The sequence below is a fragment of the Rhea americana genome, unplaced genomic scaffold (assembly GCF_003343005.1).
Source record: "Rhea americana isolate MKP2758 unplaced genomic scaffold, rheAme1 scaffold_22, whole genome shotgun sequence".
Classification (NCBI taxonomy): domain Eukaryota; kingdom Metazoa; phylum Chordata; class Aves; order Rheiformes; family Rheidae; genus Rhea; species Rhea americana.
In genome coordinates, this window is record NW_028186329.1 from 1,965,028 (window position 1) to 1,977,206 (window position 12,179).

At 39.4% G+C, this 12,179-nt stretch overlaps 1 long non-coding RNA gene across 3 annotated transcripts in view; it reads right to left on the reverse strand.

Moving 5' to 3' along the window:
• Positions 1–12,179, reverse strand: part of LOC146595584 (uncharacterized) — a 92,623-nt gene that overhangs the window by 47,817 nt on the left and 32,627 nt on the right. For 2 of the 3 annotated variants that reach the window (XR_014895896.1, XR_014895894.1), the window contains exon 3: positions 4,767–4,875. This is a non-coding gene — a long non-coding RNA (uncharacterized LOC146595584). Of the gene's footprint in view, positions 1–3,356; positions 3,508–4,766; positions 4,876–12,179 lie in introns of those variants that run through there. The other variant, XR_014895895.1, reaches the window with a different exon arrangement.

The following is a 12,179-nucleotide window of genomic DNA, read 5'->3' on the forward strand; positions in this document are numbered from 1 at the left end:
AACTAAATGATATTTGGAGATCCTGTCCAATCTGTATTATGCCATGAAATCAGCACTTTCTATACAGAGATAAGACTTTATAACCAGGTTTAAACTCACTTTCTATTTCACTTTGATTTTAACATATTCTTAACAAAATTTTACTGATCAGGAAGTAAAATGCATCATATTGTAAATAACTTCATCAAATCCAAAGCACGCCACATTATCCGTGACTCCCAGTTTCTCTAAAGTACCAGAGCTAGTTCAGTTTTTCAGTTTGCTGTCTCAAGAATAAGAACAAAATAAAGCATTTGCTGAAATAACTTACTTACCTCGCTCTGGTACAGCAAGGAAGAATTCCATGACTTGGCTGGCAAGAAAAGGGAGATGTTAGGGGTTGAGAAGGGTCAGATTGGATTAGGAAGACTGTGGTTGGGAATCACTCTCTCTTGCCAGTCTCCAGCCAATCATGCTGTGGGCCTAGGACTTGCAGAGTTAGATAGTACTAGAGGCAGTGTTAGGCCTGCCTCTCGTAGTGGGAGCTCAGGGGGCAGGCAGCCATGTGTTATGGGGAGTAACATAACAACTGCCGCACAGACTGGGCTCCTGACCTGCAGCCCACACCCCCCATATCTTCACATTTAAGAGGTCTCCACGAGGTTCTGCAGAAGAGTCGTAAGCATCCCAGTGCTGGGATCTAGATGCCAGGTAAGTTAATACACACACTGTTGATACACACTGGTGAGAAGGAAGATGAAGACCTGGAGGGTGAGGCTGTGCAGGAACCGTGCTATGCTGTTTTGCAGATCTTAGGAGGGATTCGCTGAGTATGGAGCGTGGTTATAGCTGTTCCAAGCAGGTTCCTGCTACTTGCTCTTGGCAGGCCTGAAGAGTCCTGCTTTTAGGACTTTGCAGAGCTTTGCAGGTTCAGGCCAGAAGAATCGGAGGCACAGAGCTGATTTTGCCATCCCCATCCCTGCCACACTGGCAATGGCTTACAGACAACTTTGCACAAAATTGGCTCCAAAGCAGGCACCAACCATGGTTGCTCAGCAAGCTGACTGGCTCATGCTGCCAGCACATATATCCATGATGTCATTCCCTGAACAGAAAGTGCAATGTTCCAAGTGTCACTTAAGCTAGATCTACCCTACATAATTCTAACACAGCCATGTTGATCACATGTGCAGTGAGTCTTAAAGTTACAAACAGTAAACACAAATACTTTCCTCAAACCAAGTACTGTCAGATCTCCTCAGCAGAAATGAAACATTACTAGCAAACAGTTCTTAAGGCAATAAAAGACCTGTGCTCCTACCTTTCCTAGACAAACCTAGTACTGACTATGTTCAAACTACTAAATAAATTGACCCAGCGCTCTTCCTCTCCTTTTGTCCTCCCCTTCCACTCTAAATAGGCTGGTCTCAGCCACACTGTGCACTTGGTACAATTCCTGGATTGCACTCCTGAACTGTACCCAGAAACTGTCTAGGAAAGACAACATTAGCCAAAGCCAAAGTTGTGCCACGGAGTGTGCTAATAGCTAAGCAGAGAGAGTAACTGCAGGCCAGCACCTGAGTCAATGCCCTGGGCCTGTTTACTAGGATAAATGTAGCTAGTTTGTCTTGGATGTCACACTTATCAGAGCCCTGGGTAGGATGTGCTATCCACGAGTCTCTGCCTCTCATGTCTACCAACATGCTTCAGAGGCTTCCTTTTTCTTGGTCCCAAATAGCTTTATTTCAGCTCCCAACCTAGAGTTCTCCTCTTCTGTACCCTACTAYGGTGCAGAACTCAACACAAGTAGAATATCACCTAAATAGGTATGTGCCATGGCTAGTTAGTGATGACTTAGATTATTGGAAGCAGTTACCAAAGGGATCATTCTAGCAGGCAATTGTATAACAACCAATGCAATAGCAAACAAATGATGAATCATGTAATATTCATGAAATATTGTAGGCAGCTCCTCTGCACAAAATGATCTAATCTGTGGTAGGAATCTTCTAGAAAATTTGGGATAAACTAGATAAAGGTGTTAAGAATATGAATCAGCTTGAACAAAACACTTTAAACCAACCAAAGACAATTTGAGCCAGAAGATCATACCCAAGGATCAAGCCCTTTACTTCCTAGGCAACTAGGAGGAATAGCTCTCAGGGAGCTATGATACGGGTATATACCCTCTAAGTAGAGATATTACAAGTAAAACTCAATATTCATCTAGGTTTATACTACAGAGAATTTGTCCAGGAAGAGGGTGAAAGTCTGAGCCCTACCCCAAACAGCTATACTGACAAAAGACCTTACAGGAAAAGCAACATTTTTTCTCTAGAATAGTTTGTTCCCCTGGGGGCAGGTGAGAGGGAGGCTACGCTGGCTTTACTATATGTATATAGTGCAAATCTTTGCATTCAGAGCTGTACTGCTAGTATACACATATGTAACTTTCTATTCCAGTAAAACACTCCTAATGTAAACATAGGCTAAAGGTTAACATTATCTTGTAAAATTCTCTAGACTTTTTATGTTTTAAAAAGCAGCTTTAAGATAAAATTGGATAGCCTGTGCTCATCTCTGAAGTTACCATTCAAACAAAATTCTTTTGTCATGGTCAAAGCATGAACTCTTGAACATGATGTTATAGAACAAATAGATCTGTTCCATTCTTCTTCAAATGTAGGTAGGATATTTATTATTTACTTTATGGACAAAGCTAATATATAAGCCAGATGTTCAAGTTTTTAAGCTTTGGAGTAAAAATTAATAATTAAAGACCGTAAGAAATGAATTGACCATGTTCTCTGAGAGCCAACAACACTGACTCACATTTCTTGGAAGAGTTTGACAGTTGCCATATATCTACAAACAAAAATAGCCCCACTGCTGGCATACCCTACTGCTGATGGTGCCTGTAACTGCTGGTTCTACATTTTCTTTCTCTGATAAGCATGCCAGCCTACCTGCATAAGCCTTCCACTTGAGCTAAAACCAATCACTCCCTGGCTCCCCATTCACAGCACTTTGTGCACATTAATTTAAAATGCATCAAATCACTTTTTCTGCTGACTTATCAGATGTGTACCATATAAAAAACTGGGCAAATGTTTAATTGAAACAGGATTTATTCTGGCAAAGTTTTTAGCTTGGCAACATACAGAAAACTGGATAGCTATTGTCTCACTGGCCCTCAGAGTGGTCACCAAGCTTATCTAACAGTTGTCTTTAATAATCTACCAAACATGAAGTCAGGTAGAAATGTCTTCAAAGTCCTGAAACAAAACTGGAGGGGAAAGGGTTGAAAGAGAACTGCAATGAGGAAGCAACTAGGCGGAACTGCAAGGGTTATGCATTTCAGCCAGGCATGTGTTCTTTTATTTATCTGGGTTTATAAGTGAAGATCACAAGAGAAGCCAAATTATAAAGAACAAATTGTACATCTTTAGTACTTAAACTCCACAAATATGTAATTCTGGATGTACTAGAAACACTGATCCTGGGCCAAGACAGAGTCAGTTAAGAACACTGTAACAAAAAAGGAGAAAAACAAAAAGGAAGTATAAATAATATATTTCTATACCACAGAAGAGCTGTAGATCATCTTAAGCAATTATGGTTGCATAGGCTTTCCATATTAGATTCCTATTTCTTCCGCTATATCACTTACAGAACAGAAAACAACCTCTAAAAGTTTTRAAGTATCCTTCACCAAGAATATGCTAGTCTCAAACAAAATCCTGTCTATATTTATATGTTTATATAAAATACAGCTGCATGCAAAGCAGATTGCTGCTGCTTTGTGGCCAAAGTCTTTCCCCTCCATCTACTGGCACAAAGGATAGATCTGTACTGCTGTAAAGCATGCCCCAAGGCAAAGTTCAAGACCAAATGCACAGTCCATACAGACAGCAGACTTCAAAGTGCAGCCCAAGCTGCAGCTAGAGGYCACTTTGTGAAGGATGCCACACACCTATGTACGTCCACTAGCTTAATGCGCAGATGGACATCTCAGTACGCAGTCTTACAGCAGACAGACAGTCCATGGGCTGCCTGTAAGCAACCTGTGCAGTGGTTGTGTAGATTAAAAGGAGAAGTCAGTCCTAATGACGGTGTTCACAGTCCTTTCTGAGACCACTTGTATGACACGGGTATAGCCATAAGATTCAAGATCTGAGTAATGGTACAATTCCACTGAGCAAGGAAGAGCAAGATGTGGAGAGCTTCATCTGTTTCTTCCACTTCGGCTCCTGCCACCCAAAGCATAGACTAATTCAGAGCCAGAGACTGCACAAGGAGTGGGTCTTGCAACCGAATTTGCAAAGGAGCAATCATCATAAAGAAGAAAGTAAACTGCTAGCTAAGCCCACCACAGCACTCACATGAACGACCACAGAGAGGATGCACTACATTTCCATAGGTACAGCAGATGGTGGATGATGGAGTCCTTTCTTTCTGGCCACCCCAAAAGAGTTTTGTAAACATCCTTTCTTGAACAGACTGGCCAAGATTTGGATGCAAGAGTGTTTTCTCTTCTTCATGTATCCTTCCTTAACAGTCACGTTTTTTCCAAAATAAGGTACATACTATAGTTTGACCTGCAGCCCACTGGCTAGGCTTTTGGTATTACACAGCAATTCCAAAATAGCATATTATCTATGATCTGTGTTTCTCTACATATGTTTTTCCATATATTTGCTTCATTAGATTATGTATTATCTTTTACCCTATTAACACTTGTTCAAAGGCAAGTAAAACTGTCCAGCTTGGCTAGGCTGGTTTCTTACCTAAAGGTAGGTGTCAAGCATAGGTTTTTGTTCATAATCCCACATTAAGATCAGTGACTCATGAATGCCATGTTTCCATTTGTGTAAACGTGTGATTGAATGTCACCTCCTGAAAGAAAAAAAAAAAAAAAAAAAAGAACATCAGAATAGAGTGGATCAGAAATCTCTGACTAATTTCTCCTAATTCCTAGCTTTAAATGTAGAAAATTCTTTCATTTTCTTTGATTATTTTACTCATGACATTTGATTCATCCTCAGATTCACTAGAAATAGACAGCTTTCTTTCCCTGTTTAACACAGAAGACATGCTGGTCTTCAGCTTACATTAGAAAATGAGTAATGCCAGTGTTCACTATCTCAGTTCTTGTGAGTTCCCACTCACTGTAGGTGAAATTTATCTTCAAGGGTTGGGAGGAAGGGAGAGCAGGAGCTGTCCCAGACCTATGCATCACTTCAGTCCACAGAACAGGATTTATCAGGACCTAGCACAAAGCTGAATTTCTCCTTTCTATTTAGAGACTGATGGAAACTGGGACCAACAATGCTGTCAGGGACTGACTACTGGCGGAAAGCCATGACTGACAGCACTGTCATCCCAGCCCCTAGTCCCCACACAGATGCACCAGTCTGCTTTCAGCTTTCATGTTACAGGTCCAAGTCTATGACCTGATCCATAAAAGGACTAAGATCTCTGAAGTAAGACATAAATAGAATTTAAGTCAAAACATGCAAGCCTCAAAATTCCTGTCTAAATCCAGCACTGAGGAAATCACAGACACACCTAAAATTTGAGGCAGGCTGCTTATGGTGCAGCTCAGCATCTGTGCAGGCATGACCCTGTCTCTCCTGAACACACTGCCTGACACCCTCCCATGGCCCATCAAGGGCCAGAGCCGATCCCCGCCTCAGTCCCAAGGTGCTGAGTTTAGCAGGCACACTCAGATCACATCCAGCACATCTCAGTAGCATCAGGATCCACACTAAACACAACAGCAGTAATTATGGCCATGTTCAAAACTATGGTTAGCCAAGAGAAAGCTAGCAATGGCATGTATTTCTAACAACAGCAAATTCACTAAGTATCTACTGGCATATTTTGATGCCAGTTGCTAAAATTAGGATACACAGCTCATAATATAATGAGTTTACAACACACTTTTACAGTATAATAAATTACTTTTTGTTGGTGTCWGAAGAGGTAAAACATACACACCAAAGTCCTCAGGACTGGTCAGAAGTTTTGTCCTTCAATATTAAATTCTTAAAGAAATGACAAATCTGGTTCTTCAAAAATTAAGTCACTTATCTTGCCTTCATATTATAGTAATAATAGTAAAGCACACATGGCTCAAGTCCCCCCTACATAATATGTTATGAGACAAAGAATAAGGGGGAAAAAAACAACAAAAACAGAGGCAAGTGTACATATGTGAGAAAGCACAATTTCACCAATCCTCTGTGTAGGAACCTTTGGTTTTCTTACCTGCACATTGCCCATTACAACATTCCACCAGCTGAATCCTTATTCCTCTCTCTCAAATTTCCATCAGTCAACACTACTTTTTATGGAAAAGTTCTGCCTTCCTCCCAACCCCACATACAAAATGCATATAAATTACTGAACTAAAGAACGAGATGAGGAATATTCACTGATAAATCAAGGACAGATTTACAGTCAAATATGTCATGACACTCGGAAATAGCAACAGAAAAAAGGTGTCTCATATATCTAATGATATAATGAACAGTTGCTTCAAGCTTAATAAAATCTTAAATATTACTATATAGATATTTTTAAAAATAATTTTATAGGTGTTTAACTTACAATAATTACAGTTTTCTTCTGCCTAAAAGATCTACTGCGCATGATAATAATGCTGCCTGACTGATGCAAAAAGTAACTCAAATTATCTTTAAAAGGCTTCAACAAATTTTAAAACTGTCTCTCAGAGAAGCATATGACATATGCAAAATACATAATGATGAGATCTATATTACTGGCTGGAGTGATATATTTATAGTACAATATTATTAACTTGGCCTTGAAGCCATCCCAAACCCATGCTGATAAAGGTTTACATCATACAGTATGCAGTGTCATCATGTAGTCTGCACATGAGGTTATTCACATTTCATGGAAGCAATGAACAAAGTGATCAGCATTTCAAATATCACAAGAATCATCAATGTAATTAGTCACTAAGGAATGACTGCTACACATAGCAGAATGTACTGAATAACTGATACTCTACAGTGCTAATGAAAAGCACATCTATATTTTACCTCATGATCAATATAACAATGAATTCAGACCCCAAGTCTTCCCTTATAATAAAAGCAAGACTGTTAAATCAGAAACTACAGGTCAATTCCATTCTCTATCACACCCAGCTAATCTTCAGAGCAGTATAATTATAATCAGGAATTGCATAATTATAATGTGCAGCATAATTTGACACAACGGATCAAAATAAGTTTTGTATTCAATTAATTTATATGCTCCCAAGAAAATCAAAAAAACATGAAATCATTTAACCTGTTACTATTAGTCTTTTCTAAGAACTCCTGTATCTTCATGCATCATCTTGATACCCTCCATCCAGTCACTGACTTCTTGTACTATCAGATCTGAAATATGATTTTTTAAAGCTTCAGAAGCATCCTTTGTCACATTTGCATATTAATAGTTACGTATCATGGGGACTGCAAATTTGATATATGTAAGTTAGTAGTTTAATTTAGAATTACTTTTCTCTTTAGTGAAACCTTCCCAAATTATTTTAATGTTTTGTCATTACATAAACATCTTGTGTACTGCTCCTCAAAGTTCAGTGGTCTAGATTTTAAAATGTGATTATGTTTTGAGTGCATCGAGTTTAGACACATTAAGAAGGCCTCAGCCTGTAAAAAACACCTTTTAAAAATTAGAACTTTAACAGTGCCTAAGGTTTGGAACCCAAAATTTGAACTCACAGCTCAGAATCACTACTTGTGAAAAATCAATAGTTCTGTATTTCTAATATTCARCCCATGTTTTTGCTTTCATGTCAGCCATTATTGTTTGAGCTTTCATCATCTGCTAATCTCAGTCCTAGAGAAGATTTCATGAGGATCTTGATGCTCTCCAATACAGAAAGCTGATACACTTATGCGAAAAAGAATTGGATCACAATTTTTAACAGCATATCACTGTTCCTTCCTGCAAGTAAGGAATGTTCAAATTAACTGAAAACAGCTATTAAACTCAGTCAAAACTAGCATGGCAACCTAGTTCAACAGCAACTAAAAATGGATGGCCAGAACAGCCTCTGAGTCGTCATCAAATAAGGCTGGAAATTCAAGTGTTTTCTTTACATAAACTGCAATTACTGTACAAAAGTCTGAATGGAAACCATGCACATTTCATAAAATTCAAAGCCCTGACAAATTTTAAAACCAAGAGCGAAACAGGGAATCCTCTGCCACTGTCTTCCAAATGAATGAGAGAGGAGACATTCTACAGGAATAGGCACTTCCACAACTGTGAATTATTTACATGGCTATCTCTAACGTGGCAACACAAAACAGATCTTCAGGCACACGTCTGAGGTTGGTTCAAACCAAGCAATTGGGTGCAAGCCACCTATCTAGGGAGAGAACAAGGCAGTACTCCTCACAGCTCTTCTGCTGCTCAAAAGGAAGTCACTGCACATCTCAGCTGTGCAGTGTACCTGTCAGCAAATCTTTCCAAAGCGTACAGTTGCACTGGAGCTTGGTCTATGTATGTGAAGCTGGACTGAAAGGATGGGGAAGGGTTCTTCAAATTATCATTGTTTTGTTGAAGAAATCTCTGTTCTTCTTTCAATTTCATGTTCAATTGCTAATTGCTAATGCTAAGCTTAAGGATTTAAATGAAGGACAGATTTTCAACTTTTTAGCTTTTGAGGCCAGAATTTCACAAAAGCTACATACATCAAAGTTCCTGGAAGTCCATCCACTGCTATACAATGAGCTTTTTTCTTTAAAAAAAAAAAAAAAAAAAAAAAAAAAAAAAAAAAAGCTATAAAATGGTTGTTGCAATGGAAAGTGAATGCACTTAGCACTATACACCTACCACTTAGTTTGAAAGATCAAGCACAAGATATTTAAGAGTCAACAACTTCTCTTGCTTTAGCAAGACTCACAGTCCTTCAGCTCAGAATCCTTCAGGTTATAAATCAGGAATGGGGTGGAAACAGATTTGTATAAAATTTCAAGAGGCAGGATGATGTCTGAATCACTTCCTCAAATCTGTAGTGCTCAGAAGCTGGATAATGTGGAAGAAGAGTATATTTCTGATCATTCCTTTTAAATATTTGCTTGCTGTCAATATTCCATTTATTCCATATTTATTCTACTTAAACAAAATCACAGATGCAGATACATTCTAAATTATTAGCTGGCTTAAAATTGTACTTAAAAATGTTATTTTAAAACCACTTTTTCCTCTACAACTTCCCAGTGGTCTCTGGGAACTGCTATATACAGTTCTGGCAAGCACTAGGTTCACAGCTGCTACAAGTTATTTATTTATTTAGGCATCATCCTACTTGGCACAATAGGTTTAATTTTGTTAAAGGCACAGTGAATGGGAATAAATCAGGATTTTCAAAAGAATTCAGTACTACAAATAGTTAATGTTAAGGGCTGAAAGTCTCTGCTAAGACCCAGAATGGTAACAGCAGTGGAGGCTTCTAAGCCTTGCTCTCTCCCATACAACCTAGCCCTCAAGCAGGAAGGGCAATCTCAAGGAAGAGAAGCATCTCAGGCTGTGGGCCTACATATGCCTGACTAGAAAATCCTCAGAAATGACTGCAACGGGAATATCTGGATCAGGAAGCATTTTCAGAACTAGAGCCTTAACTTTTGATCTTATATCCATCATTTCCAACCAGGCAGCTGACAACACAGTGTGAAACAGGAAGGAGGCTGAAATCAAATTTTCTTCAGACTTCCTAGTAGCTGTCAGATTCAGAGGGCTCCTGTCACTCATGCATTTGAAGCCGTAATTTCCACCAAGTCAATTCAGAGCACATTCCTGAACTGGATGATGATGAGATGAATTTGGCAATAGTTCAGTGGTCAGCAATGGTGGAAATATGTAAAGCCCTCTTGCGGATGCCACTAGAGTTATAAGCTCAGGGCATCCCAATAGTGTCCCACCTCTCTGTGGGCTAATGTAGCACTCTGTACTTCAAAGCAATAAATTGTTTGGGGCTCTATGGCAGAAAATATCTACCCTAGAAACCTTACAACTTTGCAGTCCATCTCGATGGTAAATACAGACTCAGATGTGAGGATTCTTGGGAGAATTTCCTGGAAGGTGAGGCAGGACATTTTCTGCTGGAACTGGAATTTGCAATGAAAAGCAAGATGAAATATCCATCTCTGCTCACTGTAATCAAGCTGGCATGTTGTCCAACATTGATCATCACTACCACTTCAGGGCCTGATCTATTTTGGGTCTAAAGTGACAGAGAGATGTAGAATTTCATCCATTTGTAGGCTGGCCAGATATTGCAGTCATACAAGAATTAAAAATGTGTGTGGTAAATTAAATAACTAAACAGAGGCAGGCAGGCAAATACGTAGATTTTGAAATGGAAAACATTACTCCTATCTGTTTTGGTGGAATGATACATACTTCAGCACAGGATCTGGTGTGCTTATCTGTAAAGCACCATGTGCATTTATGGTGCTGTATAAATAATACATTTGGAGAAATGGTTACTAATAAACTGGAGCAAAGAAAGATCATGGAAAAACTGTGGCACAAGCAGCACATGTTTTCTTTAAAAAACAAACAACAAATGCCCTGGAAATGAAATTCATTATAAATTGTGGAAACAAAGCTACATATATGACAACTGCCTTTTTTGTCTATAGTACACATTGTACTACACTGTACTGATTGCAATTCTTAACAAATGGATTCAGTCCGATCACATTAAACGGGAAGGTTCCTGTAAAAAATGTCTTGTCTGTGAAATGGAAAGTTATTCTGTTAATAATTTAAATACCATCTAGCAATACTGCAGTATCACACTGAATAATTCAGAAGTATATTAGATTCATGTTATGAGATTTCAAAATTAATATTTGCATTTTGCAGCCACCCTTTCTAATCAAGTTTCCATAAACATCTTGATGAAGGTAAATGAAYTCCTAATTTGATGTTTTATGCTGATAAGTGTAACTAGTTTGCAGGCTAAATTAAAATGGGGTTTGTGTCTAAGTAACTATTGCCTCAGTCAAATGTTCTTTTGAATCAGTTGTTCAGTATAAGCTCATTTCACATTGCTATTGAAAACTAATCCATTCTTAGGATCAGATGCAGTATCTCTATACATGCAAAATACTATGCAACTTGCCCTAAGCCAGAAGATAAAACTCTCATTCCAGAGAGAATCTCAGTCTTTGTTACCTGCTTCAAGTTTGGGGACACTCCTTCCTTGGTGCTCTTCATGCTGTCAGACAGGCCAGGATTCCGCCTGCGTACTACTGTTCCCACACATTATGTCAAGATCGGACCTCTTCAGCCCACATCCTCAAAAGTATTTACACATAACCACACTCTGTCCGATTCACAGAAGCACTGATGGGAGACTTGATGACATCTCCCTTTCTGATACTTGTCAGACTCTTCTAGGGATAGCTGTAGAGCAACTGCAACCACAGACAAGACGGCCTCACTGGTCCTCTTGCTCTATCTTCTCCACTAACCTAATGCCCTGCATTTCAGCAGCTCGCTCATGAACTGCCTGCCCAGGCTTCCAAGGGGCAGCCTGGCTGTTTACTGCCTGTTCCGAATGATTACACCTCTGTGCTACTGATTCTTTCACAAGTGATTCAGTGCTTGTTTGGCATCACTTCTTCATTGTCTTAACAGGCTTGTGCCCCTTTCCTCCTTTTTCTTCCTCCTAACAGCTTGCACTTTCATCTTCCATCTTTTCTCTTCTTCCCCTTCTCATGCCTATTCTTTCTTGTTCTGTCACTCATGTGTTTCCACTGTCTCTCCTCCTCTTACTGTCTCCTCCAAGCTTTTTTTGCCTGTTTCTTGCCATCTGCCTTGCTCAGCCTTAGCTCTGTTTCCTACCTCGTTATCACCTCTGCTCTTCCATGTTTTCCCACTCAAGCCTCACTTTCACCTTCACACTTGTCTCCCTCTTGCTCCAGCTAACATATCACTCATTCCCAGAAGTCASTGTTGCCATCTACAGCTTCTAGATGTCTCTCTTGGCTCTAGAAGCCTGCAATTAATACCTCTCTTTCAAGTTGGCCTTTTCTCCTCCCCCTCACTCTGCCCATTGACATTTCTTAGACAAATTAGCCAGAGCATCAGGTTTCTCTGTTCCTATTCATATCACTTCCAGCTGTTCGTTCATGCTGTATGTG